This window comes from Homalodisca vitripennis, chromosome 1 (assembly GCF_021130785.1).
Source record: "Homalodisca vitripennis isolate AUS2020 chromosome 1, UT_GWSS_2.1, whole genome shotgun sequence".
NCBI classification, from domain to species: Eukaryota; Metazoa; Arthropoda; class Insecta; order Hemiptera; family Cicadellidae; genus Homalodisca; species Homalodisca vitripennis.
The window spans coordinates 200,397,171-200,421,522 of NC_060207.1; positions in this window are offsets into that span (position 1 = coordinate 200,397,171).

A 24,352-nucleotide genomic window follows, 5' to 3' on the forward strand; every position below is an offset into this window, starting at 1 on the left:
AATAAAAGAAGGCATTTCATTCATCCCAGGAACGATAGGAGTGTCTATGTAAAATGTCAGCAAAATTGGTTGAGTAATTTACGCGTGAAAAATAAACAAAGGCACATTCGTATTTAAAAACATTATTAGGATTAATATCTTGAACAATAATAAAATAAATCATACCAAATTTGGCTCAACTTTTTGACAATACAAGACCAGTAACTGTACAAAAATGTATGATATATCTTTAATATTTTCAAAACAAGGGCTATTAAAACATTTTAACTTTGAAAATATTAAAACCAAGTAATTTCACTCAAGAATTGCAAGAAAAATATTTTGTATATAATCCAAAATTTAATGATACCAAAACTATGTGAATAGGATAATTAATTATTGTTTTATGGCCTATTTATTGTGACAATACATGCCCACGCTGAGTTTCTCAGCGAATGGCCAACAATACAAAATTGAACAAACGACAGCTCCGAATACATTATGCCTATTGCTCTCAGGTCTGAGTTCTTTTATTTAAAACGATTAAGTAGATAAGGATCTATTCCTAAGTAACCTTTATTTTATCTAATAAAATAAAATAGAGGCATTGTAAAAATATGTTAGCAAAAATGAATGTCTTTATGAATAATAGAAAAGAATAAACAAACTTCTTAATTTAGCGGGAAAAAAACTGATTTACAGTAATGTATCCTTTAATTAAAACAACTGTTAAAAAATCAAATAAATGTATCAAGTAAACAACTAGCACAATCTTAAATTAACTTTCAGATAACCGTGGTGTTATAATATTATTGGCAACAGCATAAATCACATTTTTATGGGAAAGACAGCTGATTGTTTTATAGCATAATTTTAGTAAGAAATAAATCCTAAAATAACAGACCGTCAATAAATTCATGGGTCATCAAACATTTGACACTAAAATATCTTTGGGCAAGGTGTGTATTTAAATTAGCGTGCATCATGACAAAAAGCAATACAGGCATAAAATATACTGAAGCTGCTGTTTATTCAAATTTTGTATTGTGTAGACTATTTGCTGAGAACTCAATGTTAACGACGTGTACAGTGTGACAAAAAAATAAAATCTTTAGACTAATATAATTTAGTCAACAGAATGTTCCACATCTGTGAATTGAATGCTGTAGTTGAATGAAGCAGTTAACTATAAAGAACTGCTAGGAAATAACTATTTTATATCTGATAACTGTATGACATTTTACACTGGCGAACCTAAAAAAAAGTCTGATACTTATTCGTGTTAAAAGTATGTTGAATATTGATCATATTCAAATATTGAATATGAAAAAATAAATATTTGAGCCCATTATGTTATGGAATAATAGGGATTAAGGCAGCGCATACATCTTTTTGTAACTAATATTCTAGATTGTAAATGTTTTTGTGTTACGCCTGCAATTTGTTATTGATAAAAACTATCTATAACCAAATATTAAATTTGTGAAAAAATATTTATCCTCTGGTAATTTCATTTTACTAATAAAAAAATATGTTTTGGTCTATTAGAGTTAAAAAACCTTAAGTGTTAAATATAAGGTAATATACTCCTTTGTGACAACGATAACCACATAACACTCTACTCCACTCCACCGCCCCATTCGTAGATATTAGTTTTCTTGTTTCTTCTCCCAATTTGTAGTTTTACTTGAGTTAACTTCAGCACAGCCACTACGTGCTCTGAATGTCTCATAATAACACTGGAGTAGGTTCTAAATAAGTAAGTATCTTGTATTTTCTTCAGGGAAATCGAAGTTGTACTAACGGCTTGTGTAGAATACAGCAATTGATATGACATGACTATTAACATGTTAATTTTGTATTAGTTCTTGAATTTAGAAATATCTTTAATATATGAAATCAGACTCTAAACTGTTCTGTAATAATAATAATATTGTAGAATGTCCAAATGATCTGTGGTAAAAGTGATTAATAACTTTGTTTTTGAATAAGGTAATAAACAACAATACACAGAAGAGTACAATCTGGTCTACCTCATAGATGATCAGGGGCTGCACATCACTAACAGCAAATACCGAGATCTGGGTTGCAAGGTTAGTTCAATAGGTCTTGACTGTTGGAGTTGGTGTGGTTTCCTAAGAGTCAAAAGTTCTTGTTAGGCTAGACATAAGATCATGCCGTCCCATTCGTGCTTTGACTGAAGAGGCTGATTCAGAGCTGGTTTCCCCTCCTTCCGAGGGAACATGGCAGATTAATGCCCTCATGGATCTAGACAGCAGGCGGCCTCTACCCTCATCCTTACCCATCCAGAATATCCTCTCACTTCGAAAGCAGCGCAATGGTCTTGGATAAGACTAGGTTCAATTTCTAAGTTTGTTCTTCTTGAACCTTTCTTGAACTAAAAAAAGTAATAAGCAACATTATGATAAATGAAATTTAAAACATTATTATTGAAGTGCTATCGACACACATTATAATCAAAACGGCTTTATTTTTGTGCACTCATACGCACTTATCGGGATTTAGTGGAAAACGAACTCTTACGGATTGCGGAATGCTTAACTTTCTATTTAGGCAATCACAATGCTTGATTCTGTAGTACGTAGGGGTGATAATCTTGGACATACAATTCTCTGCTCAGTTTAAATATGCACGGTTTAAAAATATAGTGCAACTTTGTTCTAATAGTTTAGTAGGCCATATTAATATGTATACATTTATAAATGTATGTTTATAGTTTCATTTCACAGTCACACAATGTAATATACAGTAAGGAGTATATTGACTTGAATTTAATCATGGCGATTAAACTAGGTAAACCATGAATTAATTTCTGGATTTGTTAAAGAATTTAGATGAATTCTTAAAAGCCCTAAAATAAAGGTTAAAAAAGCGGTTACCTTTCATAGAGTGAAAAAGACCGTAAGGATGATAAGTGGTATACGTTTTTGTGACACATTTATTACTTTATTTTATTGGTTATAAATATTTGCAAAAAAACTCCAAATGTATGATTCAGTTTAAACTCGAATCAAAACATAATTTTCCACCAGAGTTATTATCTCAGAATTATGTCTATCTTAGACATGTAAGAAATCGTCCAAAAACAATTATACTTTTTTAACAAAATAAAAAAAATTGATTGTAAAGTTATTGTAACTACTTTGAGGTACCTAGTATTGATTGAAGCTGGAGTCCAGTGTATTACATTTACTCTGCGTTTGACAGTGACCTTCCCTTGAAGCCAACAAATCAAGAAGGAGACAGATCGTTACGTTGCTGTCCGATTGAATTTGTTACTCCCTTACTGAATCTAAGAAGAATCGACTTAAAGTGAAATTTTCCCTTGTACTTTTAAGAGTTTGCTATATTTCCCCAATATATCCAATTTCCTGGTTAATGCGCATTTTCCTGCAGTAGCATTGGGATTATTATTCAAATGTATTACTATACATTTCACGAGTGATTCCTAATATTCATACCTTCATATCCACCTTTAAGTATATATAATATATTCGCAACCCTGTTGCTTGTTACTGGTTAGAATGTTTTCTATAAGTTTCTTTAAACTAAATTCTTGCTGGAATAATAACATAATTGGCACGCGTAGTAATATTTTCTCTCTCCGGAACTTTGTATCTGAACAACCAGCTGACGAGGTCAACACCAAGCCCCTTGTCAGTAAATAAAACAACAATTCTTTTATTATAAATTAGCCCTCACATACGAAACATCCATTTTTAACGTATTGTAACGTAAATTTGTAAATAGTTAAGTCAATTACCTGTGATTTTTTATTTGCCAGATTGAAATACATATAAGTTATGATGATATCCTTCAGATGAGACACATTGTCGTGAATGTACTCGTAAGTTGTCTCGATAAATGTCTAACCCTATGATATTGAGTAGAATGATTATTCCACTTCTTTGATTATTTTATTTTTTGCAATTTTGCTGCAGTATCGTGTTAAGATTCTGTCGTGTTGTGTGTGTGTGTGTGTGGACATCAACGTCAAGGGAAGTAAGTTTTGAAGTTTTATTAAGCAAAATTATAACGTTATTATAACATGAAAGCCACCTAGACACAACATATGGTGTAATCTAGGTGAAGAGCTATTTTAGTTGTCTCATTATGTACACAATTTTTAATGTCAGAACGATGTAACGTATTCATTTTAAGCTTCTTCGTCGCCTATTTTTGATTATCTCTTCAGACAATCATGACATCAAAATTCAGTAGTCAAGTCCTTATCAGAGTCAGATTCCAGACTCTGCACAAAGAAAAAGGAGAGCTGGAACTTAACATTCACTATAAAAATTAAAACCTATGGTAGCGTGGGGTACGTTAGATATAATAATTGATCTCACATCTTTAGCCACGATACCTCTCGGGTCATCTATTTATTCCTATTTATCAGGTCCTTAATCATTATGATGGTTTTTTAAACCTCGGACATCGTTAGTCCATTGATATTTGAATACTCTACCTCTTTAGTTCTTACTCTACCAAATATATATTTTAACACATTTTTTATGATAGTACACGTTTGTCTTGGCTTTCTGTGATATCATTTTATCACACTTCAGTCACCAGACGTACATTTTTTCATAAGGCTTTTTATATTTCTTATATTTAACATCTTATGTTTGTTGGTTGTCCACGTCATTTTTTACACGATCCATTATTAGGGCAAGTTGTAACAATCCTTTTGACTCAACCTATAACCAACAGAGTTTTCCCATCTAGCCAGCTTTGAAGTGCTTTAATCTCAAACACTGCAAACTTTATTCCAACATCATATCAATAATTTCCTCAGACGAGCATAAAGGTTTATTTTCTATGTACATTGTCTGGATAAAGGTTTTAGTGCGTTTAATATAGTGTAAAGAATTTATTTTCTTTCCTGATGGCTGACTTGAATTTGAAACTTACTAGTCAACTTGAAGAGGAGGGTGACCGCATTTATGACTTCATGGTAGCTGCTCTCCTCCCAGTTCAGTTATCGTGTAAATAAGTACATTTTATCCGACAGTGCTATGCTTCAATATTTGCCAACAGCAGATCTCGTAGAACCGTGGCTTCTTTCTCTCCATAATTTCAAAGTTTCTTCACCCTTTAGAGCAATTCAAATGTTCAACACATTTTTCCTAGTTCGAGTCATCAGAATATTTGTGAAAAAATTCCGCCGCAATTAGTCTCTCACTGCTCTTTTTCTCGTCAGTTTTCCTACACAAAACACAAAATTACTATCATATCTGATGCAAAACTACACAAAACAAAACTATTTCAGAGAATTTAATATAAATTCTATAGTTTTCACTCATTAAATAGAATGTTACAAAAATATTCTTCATAATTATATTTTTACTGAATACGTATAAGTAAATGCATATAATATCAATCCATAATGTGCAGTTATTTTTTGCACGATCACTGTTTGCATGAACATAACATTAGAAATGATAACACAACAGTTTATGTTCAATATTATTCCTGTATCAAGTTCCTGTATTATTCCTTAATGAATTCACTTAATGGTTAAAAGTACGGTGTAGATGTACTGTAACACTTAAACATGTAAAGGCTATTGTACTAAACAAATATTAGTATGTGGAAGAGAAAGCAATGAGTACTATTATTGAACTGATCCGTATAATTTACCCAAACAAATCAACTGATGTTGACACTACACGGTGTTGGTTTACTAGACTAAATCATATCACTCACTCAGACCGGGAAGTGGTTGCTGGGGAAAGCCTCAACTCAATAGCCTCGTACACAAACGTACACGCACCATTGAGTGCTTGGACATGTCCCGGCCCAACTACAAGTGCTATGGATTGCGTTTGGCATTTTGGCTGTGTGTCGTAATTTTGTACCTTCTACACGGTATAGACTGAAGTACATTCACCAATATAATTAATCGATGGTTAAAGGTTATCTTTCGGTCTAGCACGTGGTACACCAAGGCTGAAATAACTTTTGTAGTAAACACAATACAGTAGGCTGCGCTAACAACTATACTGCTTTGCATGGATGAAACGACTACATTTGGTTAGGTTAAACTGCTTAAATTACTAGCGGTTAAATAATTCATTTATCATGTTAAAATTTCAAATTCCATGCTAGCCAAACATTTTAAAGTGACGTAGAAATTGATCTGATAACAATCAGACAATTGATCTGATTGATCTGGTGACAATTTTTACACGAAAATAGCTTAAAAGGAACATACGGTGTTATTCAAAAGAAAGACCACGAGGATTTGAATCTGTAATATACTTATCATAAACAGGGATCTTTCATGGAACTTTTTCACTGGGATAAAAGTTATAAAGCCAAACTGTCCAGGAAAGCTCAATATTAAATATTATTGCCAAATCACTGAAAATCGTTAAGAACTTGATCTAGAAACGTCTGTGTGACTTTAGAAGCCTATATGAATAATGTATGTGTGGAATAATAAAACTCAACACTAAAACGTAAATTATTTACGTTATATATAAAAACTCAAAATTCCTTTAGAATATATTAATTCATAATTTAAATAAGTCAAAACTTGTATAAAATAAATTTGTTCGGCTCTTCGGTGTTATAAGCTACACTAAAGCTCAACAAAATATCACTTCTTCAGTCCAAGATTGGAAGATCAAACCAATTTAACTATTACTGTGTAATAAATCAGCAACTGCAATATGACTAATTTCGTGTGAGAATCATTACGTTATATATTTACATTGCACAATCCTACGCACTGTATGAAGTCAGTGAGATATGTTAACATACAAATAACGCATGTCAAATTATATTTTTCGTCCTGATAACTGTACTTCGATTTACATAAATAAGACGTAAAGGCGTTACAGTTATACGATAAGAAATGAGTTACACCTCAAATAAGGACGGAATATTGTTGTTATCTCAAGAAGTTGAAAATCAGACACATCGTTAAGTAAAGATTCACATTTTTTCCGCCTACTTACACAATGTGGGGTTGTGTTATGACGATGCACACGACACGTGGTAATACTTGCGACGAGTATTTCTATATTGTCTACCAGTATCTTTCACACTAATCTTTAGGTGGCCCCTAAGGACCAAATGAAGTGCGGATAAAGTTAGGGAATCCATCAGGTTAGTGGATGGGACTATTTCTACCATTCTACAGCATGAATATTTATTGAAACTTCAATATTTAAACGCGACAAAGAGGATAGTAATAAGATGTAACCATAACCCTAGAGAAACAGAAAATAACAATCTACGCGGTTTAAACAAAACAGAATACAAGAGAACGGTATAAAACCAGATAAAAGTGGCTTGTGCTAAGGGCAATTCAAGCACTCGGAAACACAAATCACATGCGAAATACATTGCGTAGAGCTGTCACGTTCTTATTAGTGTATTGAAATTTTCTCGGTAACAGGTCATTAGCGATAACAAAAGATTTAACTTTTTATAACATTTATATATTCTTGGAAACTATGCACTTTTATCACACACACACACACACACACACACACACACACACACACACACACACACACACACACACACACACACACACACACACACACACACACACACACACACACACACACACACACACACACACACACACACACACACACACACACACCACACACACACACACACACACACACACACACACACACACACACACACACACACACACACACACACACACACACACACACACAAACAACACACACACACACACACACACACGCACGCACGCACGCACACGCACACGCACGCACGCACGCACACACACACACACACACACGCACGCACCCACGCACGCACGCACACACACACACACACACATATATATATATATATATATATATATCTGCATATGTATAATATGTAAGAGATTTTCATATTATATTGTATTACCTTGCTGTCCACTCGGACGTTTAACGAATTATACTTGGATTACAGATGTATACTGATTCCCATTTATTCCAGATTAATTAAAAATATGAATATTATTTAATTACCAGGTCCAATAATATTTCGTTAATTAAAAGTTATTTTGCTCGAGTTAGTACCTGTCACCTCAAACACAACCTGGTGGCTACCTGTCACTCAGTGTGTGTGTGTGTGTGTGTGTGTGTGTGTGTGTGTGTGTGTGTGTGTGTGTGTGTGTGTGTGTGTGTGTGTGTGTGTGTGTGTGTGTGTGTGTGTGTGTGTGTGTGTGTGTGTGTGTGTGTGTGTGTGTGTGTGTGTGTGTGTGTGTGTGTGTGTGTGTGTGTGTGTAACCGTCAATGCTTTAACATTCTGGAAGTCCTTATAAAGAGTAATTAAGTTCGAAACCCGTATCCTACAGAGAGCTTGTACTGTAGAAATGGGTAATTCATATTTACAAGCTGTAGCTAGAGATATCGACCTGGGAATGTGGAGAGGCTCGTTACATGTTGTAGCCGGTCGACAATTACAGAGCACTGGACCGTGATGTCGCCACTCCGTAACCACGGCAACCCGTGTCAACAGCTACGGGGACTGTCTGACCAGCAAGAAACTATCATTCACTTAACAAATGTCCAACATTTTATCCAATATATTTACAATTTATACGTACAGTGTAAACTTATATAATGACAGAGTTATCATCTTATAGTCTAAATCCAACTTTAATTTAAAATTTTGGATTTTGGTTTCATCAAAGTTATTGTACTGAGTACTTTGAAGTCGTCTACTTTTAAGGAAATTCAATGCGGCAACATATTAAATTTCAATTTTCGTTAACATTACATTTTACATTTACATATTTTACATTTTACTTTTAATAAATATTTAAAATTTTATAATTTAATATTGTAAGTTATTTTTTAAAGAGTTTGATGCAAAAATCAAAAAAGAATCCGATATTGGTAGTTATTTTAATTTAATTTTGAAAAATATACTAAACATCGAACGTTTTAGGTAACCAGGGAAACTTAGGTATTTATTTATGGAACAATCATGACGATTCGTTCTTTCTTCAGTAAGAAAAAAAGGTAATATACATGTAAAAAACATTCCTCTGGACTTGACAGCCTGTCCGACGCCGTAAAGAAATACGTCTGTGAATACCACAGTAAGATTCCAGGTAATTTTTAATTGATTCTTTATAAACCAGATTGTTTCCTTGAAACTATAATACTTTTACTCTTCAATAAATTATGAATAATTAATACACAATTATATTCTAATGGTAAAGACTACATACTAATATTGGTTTCATTCATTATATATCTCTTGTATTATTTTACCTCTTCTACTTATCTTAGAAGAATCACAGTCTTTACAGAAAATCAGCACTATATTGTCAAAAATAAACCAGGAATGTTTGTTTTTATATAAAAGCTCTAGATATTTATAAGAAGCTATATAATGTTTCCTTTATTTTCATTTTTGTTTTTCTAAAGCCTTATATACAGTTCGGTAATTTTATTGCTAAATAATTTTAAATAATAAGCAAGCTGATTGAGAGAATAGATCCTGAGGTTAATTTGTTCATAATTCAAGGAATTGTTATATTTTGTAAGGAAACCAATTGAATATTTATACACTTTGTTTTGATCGTATTTCAAGGAACACGATAATTGAATTCATTTGAACAAATTGCAAGCTTTTGCAAACATTTAATATTCAATTCCTATATAATATATCTTAAAAACGGAAATGTTAAAATATATTCTAGTTCAGAAATATTATTTGTTAATTCGCTTCAACTTATACATTCAAAAGTACCTTAGGAAATATGTACATTCCCCAAAAGCTCTACTTCACTTAGCATTAAAGGTGTACTCGAACTATCCTAAATTAGAATGGGTACCTACCAAAAGTTTTGAGGCATTAAAACATAACTTTATCAAGATGCGAAGTTAAGACTATACATTTCTAATTAGAATCTATCCTAAAAATAACCAATGTAAATGAAATAATTACAAATAGTTATATTTATTTAAAATTATATTAATTAAATAAAAAAATAAACTTATCAAATCGAAAAATCTTTAATGCTGTATCTAATACACTCATATTTGTACTCTTATTCACTCTCCCTCTTATTCTCTCAGATACACTCATTTTCATTCTACTCCAACCCCAATGCTCCAAATGCCACGCCCTAAAACCTAAAGCACGCTCATAAATGTAAATGTCTGTTTTAGTTCAATTTCGTTTATTTATTATTAGCTTCTCATAATAAATTGGTTACTTACACCGCTTTGTATAAACCCCATAAGTCCATAATTTATCATGAGTAGTTCTGAAATAAAGGGCTGCACTAATACTTATAACTGATATAGGTTATACATAGTGTTTATCGGATTTTACAGTTAAATACTGTAAAGTAGTTACTTAAATAATAGTTTGCTGGAAACAAGCATAAAAGTAATTCTAGAGTAAGTCATAAATTAAATATTTTGTCTATAATTTTGCAATATTGATTTTATAAAATAATTTTGAATACGTAGTTATAGTTACAGTTACATAGCTATCAATGAATGAACACTAAATCTTCAAATGTAAGTAATTACCGTGTTTTATTATGTCAAGAATAATGAAGAAGAATACATAAAGAAGAACTATATTAATTAATGAATTTATTAAAAACCAGTATTACCAAAGCATTTTATGACACTAATTTCATTTCAATATCAAATACCAAAAACAAAAACTAATAAAATATTTTGCATGTATTTATTTTCCAAATATGAGCAGTAGAACCCTCATACATCCCTTGACATTTCATTTCACGAGGTCAGTAGTTGTGTAACAATATTGTCTCTTTCTTCGTAAAACATGACGACATAAACACTTCAGACGTTCGACGTCTGGCAATGCATACTAACAACATACTGTCCTCTTTTGTTCTTTCAAAGAAAAGGTAGCTAACTCAGTCTAGAAACTTAGTTCAGTTCTTCTGCTGAAGATACAGCTTCCATTGCTGAACTTTTAAGTGTACACGTGTCTTTTATTCTTGAACATTCAAACGCTAGTTACACATATGTAAGCTAGTTACACATATCTACGTGTTTAATACACAATTTTGTTTTCTACATTTTTAAATTGCACGATACTGAACTTAAGTTCTAGTGTACTTGTATAACAAGATTATGGTATTTTGTATTTAATTTTATTTTATGAATTTGATAATTATTATATATATATATTTATATATATATAAAAGATTCTGAGAAGAATTTTTGGTTGGCCTTTATTTTATAAGACACTTTTAACTGTTCTATTAACAGAGACAACATTCATTTTTTCTATTCATAAATTCATTAAATAGGTATAAATATTCTATAAATGTGAAATCCACCGTTTTAAATATTATAATCGGCTAATCTATATGGTCCAATACTATGGAGAAAATCCGAAATTATTGTAAAGTGCTCGTATAAAACTCGTTTAGGTTGTGTAAACATCAGGTGTGCCTGGCAGGTCCCATTGTAACTCAGGTAGTAATTTCGGTACTTGCTCTCAAAGGCCACAAGTATTGGTAACTATTGCGACAGCCTATTTCGGTGGTTGCTGATCACTGATACTAACATCAGCTTACATCATACACGCTAACTGGCAGAATTTAGAGGACTGGGTACTAATGAAAGGACCATTTGGGTTCTCAAGGTAATCATTATGATTTATTTTAGATGAAAGATGACAACTAGATATAGTGAGCTTTTTTGTGGTATCTGGAACAAACCGCGCTTTAGAACGGGATGAATTTAAATAGGCGCTTAATAATGTGAGTACCTTATTCGGTTTCTTTCCTTTACTATTTCGTTTCTCATGGTTCCCTTTTTCCATTTATACTACCGGAAACTTATCGGATAATTTTCTAATTCTCATCCTCGTCGTAAAGAGCCATCTCAAGTCAATAAGTGAAAACTGCAAATAATAAACATCCACCTGTGCAGATGAGTCAAAGGGGTCGGAGCTCAACGTAATCGGAGCCAATCAACCAAAATCGGAGGTCGAAGTGGCTTCTTTATGACAGGCTACTTGTTTTTTTAATAAATTTATTTGCTAAATTCATATTTCTTAGTTATTTCTAAGGTTTATTAATTACCTTTGGAGATTGAAAAATAATTTTTACAAGTAATTTTTGTTTTGTCTAATTCTACACAACATATTGCTTGGTAACTGTGGGTGTTCTTGTGTGGAACACATCCTGAAGTCTAAATAGTATGAATTTATAATACACAGAATAAGAGCCGATATACGGCAGGAAAATATGTGTACTGTTTCCATATGAGATCTATTATGAGAAACGCTATAGTTACTATATTAAATTGCAATGAGTTTATATTATTGTATATTTTTCAAAATCTAATAGGACTTTACAAATGTTATCAGATACAAAATCACGTGTTAAAACGATAACTTATTGAAATTACAGAAGCACGTGAGGAACACAAACTCTTTTAAATGATCATTTACGATTCTTAATAGCTGATAAAAATCTATTCTCTTTTGAAACATCAGAGTCGTTTTTTAGAATGAAATATAAAAATTTTCCAAATTTTGAAACTTTTAGGAATTTATGAACTTCCAAAGCTTGGCTCCTAATAATAAAATACTCTTTCAGTAATGTGAGTGCCCACTATTGTTAAATCAATTGTAGCTAACCCCAGTTACTAAGTAAAAACAAATAAATATGAAAAACCTTTGGTAAAAAGTGAATTCTTCAAGTAAGGAAACCTTTCATTTTATAGTAAGAGTAACTTGGAGTTAAGTAAATAAGAGGCAACCCCAAGTTTCTTACCCAACATTCGAGAGCCAAGATCACATGCTGAGAGAGATTAATGATCCGTGACGTTATCGCCCGCGCAATTTTACACGCGATTGCTTGCGGCGTAAACATTTATAGGGTAGAGTATTACCTCCTACAAGTGCTGATCATTTGGAATATCTTAGTAATTGGACATTCAGTAAAAACATAACATCTTTCTCACTGTTTTTGCATGAAGCAAGTACAAACTATAAAAAAGCAAAGCTATATGTAGTTACTACACACGTGTGAATAACTTTCATAACGTGTCTTGCACCATGATCATATAAATCTTGTACGGTTTAAGGGTCCATATAAGTAAATCATTTTGTCGTAGAGATCTCCAAGAATAAATAAATATTACGTCGTGAATCATATATTTTACAAATACGTAATAAATACACCGTATATGTGCTACTGACGCGTTGGTGATCAGTGGAGTAATTTTGTGCTACGAAAACGGGCTAAATATTGGGTTGATTAATAAAAAAAAAACCTCTATAGTAGAATTATAGTTTTTAAATTAAGTAATATACCCTTTTCATGATCACGTGCATGATTTCTTCTCTTTATGACTTCTTTTAATGATAATATTTTAGAATTGATCCAACATTTTTTTGCAAAATTTCATATTAGCGTTTTCTGTGCACGTATGGGGATGAAACCACTTTTGTTCGTTGGAATTACAAAGATTCACCGAAGCAACCATAATAACTTTTAGCAGAGGAATTAGATTACAAGTGGCTCACTAAATTCTTCCTGGCCTGTTAGTCCATAACTAGTGTTGAACGTACTAATTCAAGTATGCCCATACTTAAGACCTAATATTTTATATTTAAAGAAGCAAATCAAAAACCCATTTCAATAAAATAATAATAGTAGATAAAGCAGTAGATTATTGTAAGCAAAAACAAATTATCAACATGAATTTGCATGTACAGTTCTACATCATAATCTGTATAGTAACAATTATCCCTGTTTACTTCAAAATTAGTGATCGATTAAGAATGCTGGAAAGATATATTTTTTCACGGATCCGTATTATTTGTGTTGAACATGTCACCTTCATTCAAAGAATGCTGTTTTTGAAACCATATAATCTGTTAATAATTAAAACAAATATGCTATTAGAAACTGTTTTGTTTTTAATAAAAAATATTTACAATTTATTAACAAAAAAGGTAATTGTAAAATAATTTACAATTTTTTTAGAATCAGATATCATTATAGTATTAAAACATTATTCATATTTTAATAAATACTTTATTACGAAATAATTATATTTGTAAACTAAATACATTTTAAGTGATTGAAGTGAAGTAATGAATATGTAATCGTCTTTTATACAGACTAGTTATTTGTTATTTATTGCTGTATATTATACAAATAAACTTTTAGAAATTTCACTTTGTTATAGTGTTATATTAACATTGCCCTGAGATATATTCATGATTATAAGGTATAAGAATATAAACCACTTGTAATATTGAAATGGTTCCGTACTGCAGAGCAAAAGCGTCATGTGCGGATGTTAGGGAAATACCACAGGAAGTCGTCGTGGTCCCACATTTCCGGTCTGTTTCCTCACTGCCTCATCCTTGTGTTACATAATAGTAAAGGTGGCAGTAAAACATGTGTTCCTTTTAGCAGTTTCCCTAAATTTAGATATTTTAAAATCCTATTAGTGATGATTTCTCAAAGTATCTGTGTTTACTTATATTTTTTAGGTATATACCATGATTTCTGTTATGAAAAATTGGTAAAAAATTATCAATACACATTCTTTGATTATTATCATAAATATTCGTATAAAATGTTTAAAATAGGTCAGGTATGATAAAAAATAAGTAACCCGACACCAGTTTCCTATGGTAGCGTTTTCGCGGGTGATCTAGGAAACTCATTTATGAATATAATGATAAATATCACTTTTGCTAAATACTCTTTCTCCTAATGAAATATATTATGAGGGCTTTATAAATAAATTGCTATATTACATAATTTATTAATATCCATGACAGGTTTTCGGTCAAAGAGTATATCAAATATATTAAAACACTTACAAAACATGTGCCATCTTCCATTGATAAAATGTAATCAGTAACACTGCTATAGGGTGCTTCCTATATTGTTTAATAATTTATAGGAATATTTATATTTATAATAAGAGAATTGTAAATTTTTAATATAAATGAATTGTAAGAATTGTGATACTTCCAGCAGTGCTGAATATCTTGTTGATTCGGGTTCGAGGAATGCCTAGAAGCTTCCTTTTGTCTCTAGGTATTGACCATAAGATACAGGTCTGGGTTGGATAGGTACCCTCCACTTCAGACATTGTGTTTGGTCAATTTTGATTCGCCAACTTTAGGTTGATTGGATAGTGGGAGGTACTTCGAGAGCCTTCCGGTTGATTCAAGTGGGTTTTCAGGGGAGTCTTTGCTGTGTGCTCAGAGAGAGAAGTTCGTGCTAGAAGTAATTAGCCTACTCTTGCCGTGTAGATATTTCGGTAGGAAGGTTGAGTTTAAATTTAAATTCTTTTCAAAATTTAAAGATTGAATTTTCAATTAATTAATCAGTAACAGTTATTTCGGTTTGTGAAGTCATCTGGAAATGTGTGAGGTATTGTGAAAAGTTAGAATTTAACATTTTAAATAGAAAATTGCTTGATGGTATTTTCCTGTTCAAGTTGGTTAAATCAGGAATAGCCTACTGATAAAGAAAATTTATTTGATTTTCTGAGATTCTATATATATATATTACAAGTTCCTAAATTTAATATTCAAAGGCAAGCAGATTATTCTGGGTAATTCGATAATCCAGTAAATTGGAAATTAACTGGAAATAAGTACTTAGTAATTGATACAACTTTGAGTTTAACTGGTTGGACATTGTCTTTGTTCCTATATTAAATATTAATATTACCTTAATTTGTTTGATTTTTATTTTGAGAAGAAATATTATTTTATTATTTGTTTCATTTTATATTTGAAGAAGATTATTTTATTTTGAAATTTAATTAAGATTTTTATTTTGAGTTTGTGTTAAAAGTATTAGCACTGAGAACTTGAAGGACACAATAATTGAATGATTTGATTAATTGTTAATTTTAAGGCTGGACATGTGAACATTGGATGGCTTATAAATAAGAAATAGTGAGAATAAATTAAAAGTAAAAAAGATAGCTTGGCGTTGCTCTATTATTGGTGTTGATTAAAATTAAAATTGCTATTAATTTATACTGAGTATAATTATTGGATTCCATTGGAACTTGTGCATTGTTAAAATAAAGGGTTATTAGTTTACAACTCACTTGATCGCTCTTATACTAAAACAAAAAGGTTGTAATTGGTTTATAGAAATTAACCTTCCTATAGACACGTTACAACTACGTTTCGAGATCTCCTATCAGATCTCTACTTCACTTAAGATTCAGCTTTAATAATTAGAGTTTAGTTTTCATAACATGCATGTTTTATAGATATTGTTCATGAAATAGACACATAACATGGCTCTTTTAGTTCCTAACTTATGAGTGTCACTACTGTCTGGTATGTTTTGTATACTTTAACCCTAGCTTGTATTCATGCATTAGTTTACACATTTACCTGAAAAATACAGTAGATTACGGATCTCGAAACGTAGTTATACTTATTGTACCAGAGAACGATTACAAATCTAAAAAAAATCTTGCTTCCTTAAAAATCCTTCCATCGTCAAAACAAACTTCAAACAAAAAGAACTTACAAAACAGGCCTTTGAGTTAGAAACGTGAAATTCATTAAATATATAGCGTTGGGCTATAAGCACTAGGTGCATTTAAGTGTAGAATACTTTATACCTGTACCCTTTTGTGGGTCAATACGATTCTATGACTTTGTTATTAGCAAATAATCTTATTTGAAACGACACTGAAAAATATGGAAATAAAAGTTACCGACATGAAGTTAGGAGAAGCAAAAATTACACCATTTAATAATATTTGATGTCCACACATTATAATGTATTGCTTTATTAAAATCAGAAGTAACACATAGTTGCCACCAGAAAAGGCAATATCTACAATATTATTTTTAGAATTTAAACGTTCCAAAACATGCTATAGTTAGTCAGATGTAATTTACCTTAATTTTAATTTAATTTAATTTGAATACCTTTCCTGTTAAACTTAAAATTAACTTATTTTTAAAGGTTAATGTTGATGAAATATATATTATATATGCAATATAATTAAATTTCAATAATTTTCATTCCGTACGTAACACTTATTTTAAATACTCGTATAATACAACCTTAAACAAATTTTATGTCACAGTATGCTATTAATATAATTTGTAACTTAATAATCTATCAAAATGTAATATTGTCATAAACCAATATCCAGGCACTAAAGTATCTATAATAATCAATAAAGTTTGATAATAAATCCTAGGAGACAAATTTTAGAAGTTATCCTTTATATTTAAAGGCAATAATTTTTAACATACGAGTAAAGGCTAAGAGTGTCCCAAATCCATGTTTATTTCAAAAATAATAAAATAAATCATTCATAACATATTAAAAATGTATTAGATTATACATAATGCAAAATGGAATGGCAGACAATATTAAGAGTTTATAACTAAGAATAATCGTATTCTCACATTTGTGGCTTAAACACATCAGTAACAGTTACCATAGTTTAAAAAAAACTACTTAATGTTAAAATATACTTAATTTAGGTGCCTCACAAAAATACATAATGCCATATGTAACCTCATAGAGGATAGAGACTAATAATATAGTATGAAGATAAAGCGTCTGTACGGTTTTAAGTAAAATATATGTCCTGGAGCGGTGGGACAGAGTAGAGTGCAGAGATTGTGGTGCATTTCTCCAAATGAGCATAACTTACTTCAGAGATGCCGTGCCGGGCAAAATTTTCCACGTTAGAAATAACAATTTTACTTTTAATTATTAAATAGTTCCTTGCCTTTAAATATTATCGTTTAGTTAAACTGGGTTAATTACTTTTTAATCAGTTGGCTTAAGATGACATACTGGAAATTGACTATAAAGATTACAAAAGTGCTTCCAAAGCGTTCTCACTCTAACGAAATAGATATTTCCTAATTAAACACACCAAGATTGCTATTCAGGCCCAACTATTTCGTCCAAGTATACGTCAAATATATGTTATAATAATTATATTCTTAAATACAATAAGTATTATATTCTTTGTTTGAAGTTTGTTTTTGACGATGGATGGATTGTGATGGAAACAAAACTTTTCAGGACATTTTACATCGTTCAGTGATACAAAAAGTGAGTAGCAGTACATTTCAAGATATGTTATCTGATCTCTTCCTCAGGTGAATAACTAACTTAACACATAACTAAACTTTTGAACGATTATAGTTAGTGTTAGATCAGTCATGAAATTCTCTCAAGGAATTAAAATGTGAGTTATCTGCCTCGTAACTATTTATAAGGCATAAGGCGTTATAAGGCGTAACTGTATGATAGGCCGAATGTTGCTACAAAACAGAAGAAGGCACGTTACTCTAAACCTAGATCCTAATACTGCTGCACCGACTGAAAATAAGCAAAGCGCGCAGTCCTACATACAGAACTCATCTTTTGCAATGAAATTTGTGACGAGTGTTACGAACCTCTTTAACTTTACTTTAACTTACTATGCTTTTGCTTAAATTCTTGAACCTTTGTCATTTTTATGATATAAATATAAAAACATATTTAACCAATGCGTTTGGAGTGACATGTTTATTTCTCTACAGAGCAATCTACCCCATTCCAAATTACAATCTGAGCAGACTTGGAACATAATTCAGGGATAGGTAGTTGATGTATAGTTAAACTGGTTATCGTAGAGTACAGGGCTATCGTAGAGTTAAACATAATGTAGAGTACAGGGCTTGGCCATAGCGAGAGCGTGGTAGGAGCACCACAAAGCTCGATCCTAGTCTGGACCTGTAATAAGTTTCATATGGGATCCTTATATAAATCTATTATTACTACGGAAACCCTAAAGAAGACTTGAAAGGATGAGTGAGCACAGTTTGGATCTTGCAACGATGAAGATCGAGATCATCCCTCAACAAAACAGAGGGTGAACACTGTTATCCACGTCGGTGTTTACCTGGTTGATATTCGGCACTAAAGGATCCAGGCTATCTCGGTGTACTGTTTGGATTCAACTGTATGGGAAAGCATTAATTTGGCACAGCAGAAATCACCACCTCGTTTAGCCGTATATTAGAAAGAAGGGATAAATATGTCGTCAGAAAATAAACAAATGTTCTCCAATCATTAACAAACTAGACGAAATATAATTAACAAATAACAGCTTGGACAAAGCACGAAGTTTTTGGGTACCCCTGACTTCACTTTTATACTGAAAACACTCAATGACTCAAGCAACCAGTCGTCCATAAAGGAAAAATGAACCAACTGGCTACGGCCTCTCAAAAATGAAGAAACCCAGTCTAATGTGGCTCCCCTTATTCCGAGGCTATGTAGTTTCACAATATGAGCTCAATGACAACATTCAACACTTTTTTGAGATCCAAGAAAACAAGAAACGATTGCTTAAGTTCATTCAAAACTATAGAAACATTATTTATGAAGTCAAACATTGCATAAATAGTCGATGATCCATGTCTAAAGCCAATTTGTTTTTCGAAAATTATATTATTTTTTATAGAAATAACAATCAACGAATGATGTAGAGCTTTTCTAAGACGTTGATAGGATATATACATTCATATAGTAGGCTTATAGTTTCCAAAGTCTTTTTAGGTATGATTTAAATATAGATTGCTTTAAAATACGTGTAAATACACCAATTTCAAAGGTAGCATTCGTAATGTGGCCCAAGGGCAAAGGCAACTACTTAGCAATATCCTTATGTAGACATACTATCAGTTCCTGACATGTAGCTGATATTTACAGATTTTAATACTGTGATTAATTCCAGAGTAACTTCCCGTTTACTTCGCTGAAACTTGAAAATGGTTCACTAAGAAGTGCTGTATTATTACCTTATACATGGTACTTATGGTTATGTTTACCTTAACTTACAAATTTTTACGTTACTAATACCGAAAGCTACTTCTAGACGAAATGGTGTTATCTGGAAACTTGCTTAGTAGTAAGAATTTCACTAAGAAGTGCTCTATTATTACAATACTTATTTCTCATTTGAAATAACCACCTATGGACTCGTGTGCCTTTTTTTATTTTTACCAGACTTCGTCTATTGTCTCTTGCTTCCCCCCCCAGATCTTAAAACGCAGTGTTGCTACATTTGTATTACAGAATTATGGGCAAATATGATCTCATTTTTAAATCTTCCTATTGGGTTAAAAATTTTTCATTTTATGCCCGTGAATAATGTTTAAATTCCAAAAATGACGGGTTTAAACATGTTGTAATTATAATGTTTACACAGCGCCTGGTTGCGACTAAACAAAGTACATTCCTGCAACTCACTCTGCACATCAGCCTTTCAGATCACGTAGAGACTGAGCTGAAGTTAACTCGAGGTAAATTACAAATTGTGTAAAGAAACAAGAGTTCACGTGTCTTTGATGAAGTTTGACTCCATTCGAAACTTCCAAATTGTTACTGGTCTCTTGTATTTACTGATAATGAACACAATGCATACTATTTCCATATTACTTTTGTAATTTTTGCAGGCATAAGAATACCATTATTATTATCTCGTGTATCTTCAGTTTACATATATCAAATTATTATAAAATTAAATTAATGAAAAATGAAACATATTTAATATAATAGTATAGAGGTTAAAGGTGTGTCAGGTAAAGAGCAATCATAGACTACATAATTTAAAAATATATCATTTAATAGATAATTAAAGTTTTTATAAAAATATTTTACATAAGCTGTATTTAAGTGAATTTCTATCTTTATCGTTACCCAACACTCAAACTACCTGAACCTACGATTTAATTATTATGGGTATTATGGATAAATATGGTAAAATGCTAAAGTTGATTTTACAACATGTTACAATGTATGATGAGATTATTTTTGCAAATAGTGTCACATTTAACATTGGCACGGTACATTTTTCTGTTTCATTTTTACACAACCCTTTTTTCAGGGATCATACTATTCTTGTAACACTTTCAAACAGGATAATAATGATAGATTAAAACAGGAAATATTACGCTTATATTACATTTGAATATTAGTTATCCACTATAAATTGTCATTAATACTATTCTGACAGGTAATGTTACATTTCATAACAGCCTAGTTCCTTAAGATAAATGGAACTTATTTAATGATTGGTGCATTTATCGCTAAGGTTTGTTGGGTAATTTGTTTGTCAGATTATGCTTGCTCTTTACTGAGTGTAATTTAACTATGGTTTCAGTAAAATTTGTGGTTTTGGAATTTAAATGAGTGTAGTACTTGGAAAATATTTACATTGTTCCGATTGAGTTAGTTTTGCTCAATCACCAATTGAGATAAATCTGGAACCTGTTATGATAGAACTGAACAAAAATAGAAATTATCAAATCATCAATTAAATATATATTTTAATGATTAATTATTAATTATATTAACCCATACACTGATTTCAGACTACAGTATATGCATTGATCCCAAACAAGTTTAAATATATAAACAGAATATAACACACACATCACTCACACTGATTTTGATTAGAGAGTGAATGATTTAAATAAAGTAATAATTTCTTTCTAAAAGTGTCAATACAACCCGCATTATACGTTAACATTTGTTCTAGGAGCTAGAATTGCTGGCCATTATATTTAATACAACTTAATATACAATATACAAAAATAGTTCATCTTCTAGGGTTAGAATATTGTTGCAGTAGGAAACGGTGTTTTTATTTGAGAGAATTCAGTAATTAAATGTATATAATTTTCCATTATCTTCCATCAGAACCTTCTTATGATGGTTTATCAATGCCACATAACATGAAACTAATATATTTCTTGGTAGTAAGGTGACCATGGCAGTATATTACTAAACATATTTTCAGAGAACTCAAGTACAACCACGTATTCTCACAGGAGAAGACCAGCAGTTTTCATTTACTACGTGATATGTTTGTTGTCGTAACTTGAGAAGTTGATTTCGGCTAGATTTCCCTGCTGGCCGATGTTTTCAAATGCTTTAGAAGGAGCGCCTGATGTGCAACATGAATTCTAAAGCAAAACAATGAGTTTCAGTTTTTATTTCAGTAATGTCAAAACCTTTAAGTTAGTTTTGGTTTTCATTATTTTATAATTGATGTATCATTCATTTAAAGATACATATTTAAAAACAGCGATTGTTTATATCCGTAAGGAGGAACTCACTCTACTCTTGAAACATGAAATCAGCGATGTGTTAATAGTTTTCAACCCGTCTCCATGGGGCGCGTGACAATTTGATGTAGTACAATCGAATTTTGGTTAAAATAACTTAACTAAAATGTTACAGTCACAATTATTTAAGATACCATTCCTGTAGCAAAAACAAAAATAAAATAAAATGTTTGGGTCACTCAAGAGGCATTATGGATATTTTTACTATTTTTTATTTACCAATGGAAACGGATATTTTTACAGCATATATGTGAAATATAAACGTGTATATAATTTTACAGACATTATACTAATTATCTTAGTAAGAAAAATTCGTCAATCTTTCTTGGAGAATGATATCTAAAATCTAGCTAGTTAAATTTGAAAAAATCGTATTCGTATAGAATCTCTGTTGATTTTTAAAAAGAACCTCGCGCCTTCGAATTTGTAGTCTGCTTCCTCCTATACTATTTGTGGAAACATGATCAGGGACGTACTCGCGGTTCCCCCCACCAAAGGCAAAGCCCTCGCCGGCCTTACCCCTTCTGCCACATGCACTGCATGTGATCTGGCCAATCTCTGCTCTATAATTATATCTCACTTTTACAAAAGGTTAATCTAACTGAAACCTCGTGTGCACAATTATTTAATTAAATACAGAATAAAGATTTATGTATACAATGTTATACCAATATAGATTCAAATAAATAACCCATTCATTACATCGTTAAACATGAAAATTGCAGTGGATTGAATGAACTTTGGCGCTTGACAACAAGAGCGCTTTGTGCAAGCTGGGCTATATACTTTAAAATGTGTCAATCATTTTTAATAACGTAAAAGAATAATAAAATTATGATTTTTCTATTATTAAAAAAGAATGCCATAAGCACAACTGTTTTAATTGGAATAGTTGTCAGGTTTGATTAATAGTTATCGCCTCAACAATAAATATATAACTGTTAAGACTGAAGAAACTGAAGAAAAATATAGAAAATTGAGCAATCGACGAGGGTATGAATTTTACAAATAACTCAGACTATTTCAGTAACGCCTAAACAATTTTAGACCAATGTGGATGAATTTTAAAGTCAAAAATTAATATTTTTCTTTGTGAAAGTACTTATGGTGTAATACGATAGGCTCCTATGATATTTCTGAGATGAATTTAGCATCATATCATGTTTTCAGTGTTTATGGATAAGACGATCAGAGGTCAAGCAAAATTACGAGTAATTCTTTTTTCAGTTTTTACTTTTTTTAAGAGCATTTCCGGTTAGGATTAATTATATATTCAACTCAAATTGGATTTTACTATTTTGATCCTAGAAGCAACAATATTTATGACACAACACTAATTTGTAGGAATATTTTATTCAAAACAATACAGTTTTGTAAATGTTGTTGATATATAAATATATTGTTATTGAATATTATATACTAAAATCGACATCAATAATACTAAAAAATCTCAATACTTACGCTACGAAAGTTGTCATGCATTAATTATGAATCGCGTACGATGTTAAATTAAAAACTATTTTAGTGTTCAAGGTTTAAGAGAAACAATAATAATATTATACAAATGGATATCATAAAATTAAACTTTTTATCAGCACTTACGTAGAATAAGTGTTGCTGAAGAAATTACATTTATATAGGAGGTCCTTTAATTACCTATATTTGAAAAATAGCTAATATACGACTGCTGCATTCTATAAATGTATTACCTTTAAATTAAGTTATAGGTGAAAAATTCATTTTTAAGTTGAGGCAGTTTCGAAATTGTTTTGGTTGTGTTGAATTGGATGTTAAGGTAATAGAATCTAAAAAATTCTTTGAATGATATAAAATAAGTTTTTAGCTATTCTTACTTTTAAAAATTGTGATTTTTTCAACACAATATTTGGCCTAAAAGTTATAGGTGTATGTGTACATTGTACATACTTCGAATGTAGAAGCCCACTACAGTTACAAATTGTCTACTTCTGCTTGTATTCCATATCGGGCAAAGGGGTAGAGTGAAAAATCGTAACACCTGTATTCAATAGTCATACATTTGTGTTAAATCTCTTTACTGTACGTCAAACCACTTCCACGATAATGTATGGACAAACCTATGCAAAAACACACACAAAGACCTAAATTTTCGAAGCTGGTAAGATGTACTAATAATATTTACGATTGTTTTTATTTCCGATTTTACGATATTTACGATTTTTTAAAGAGA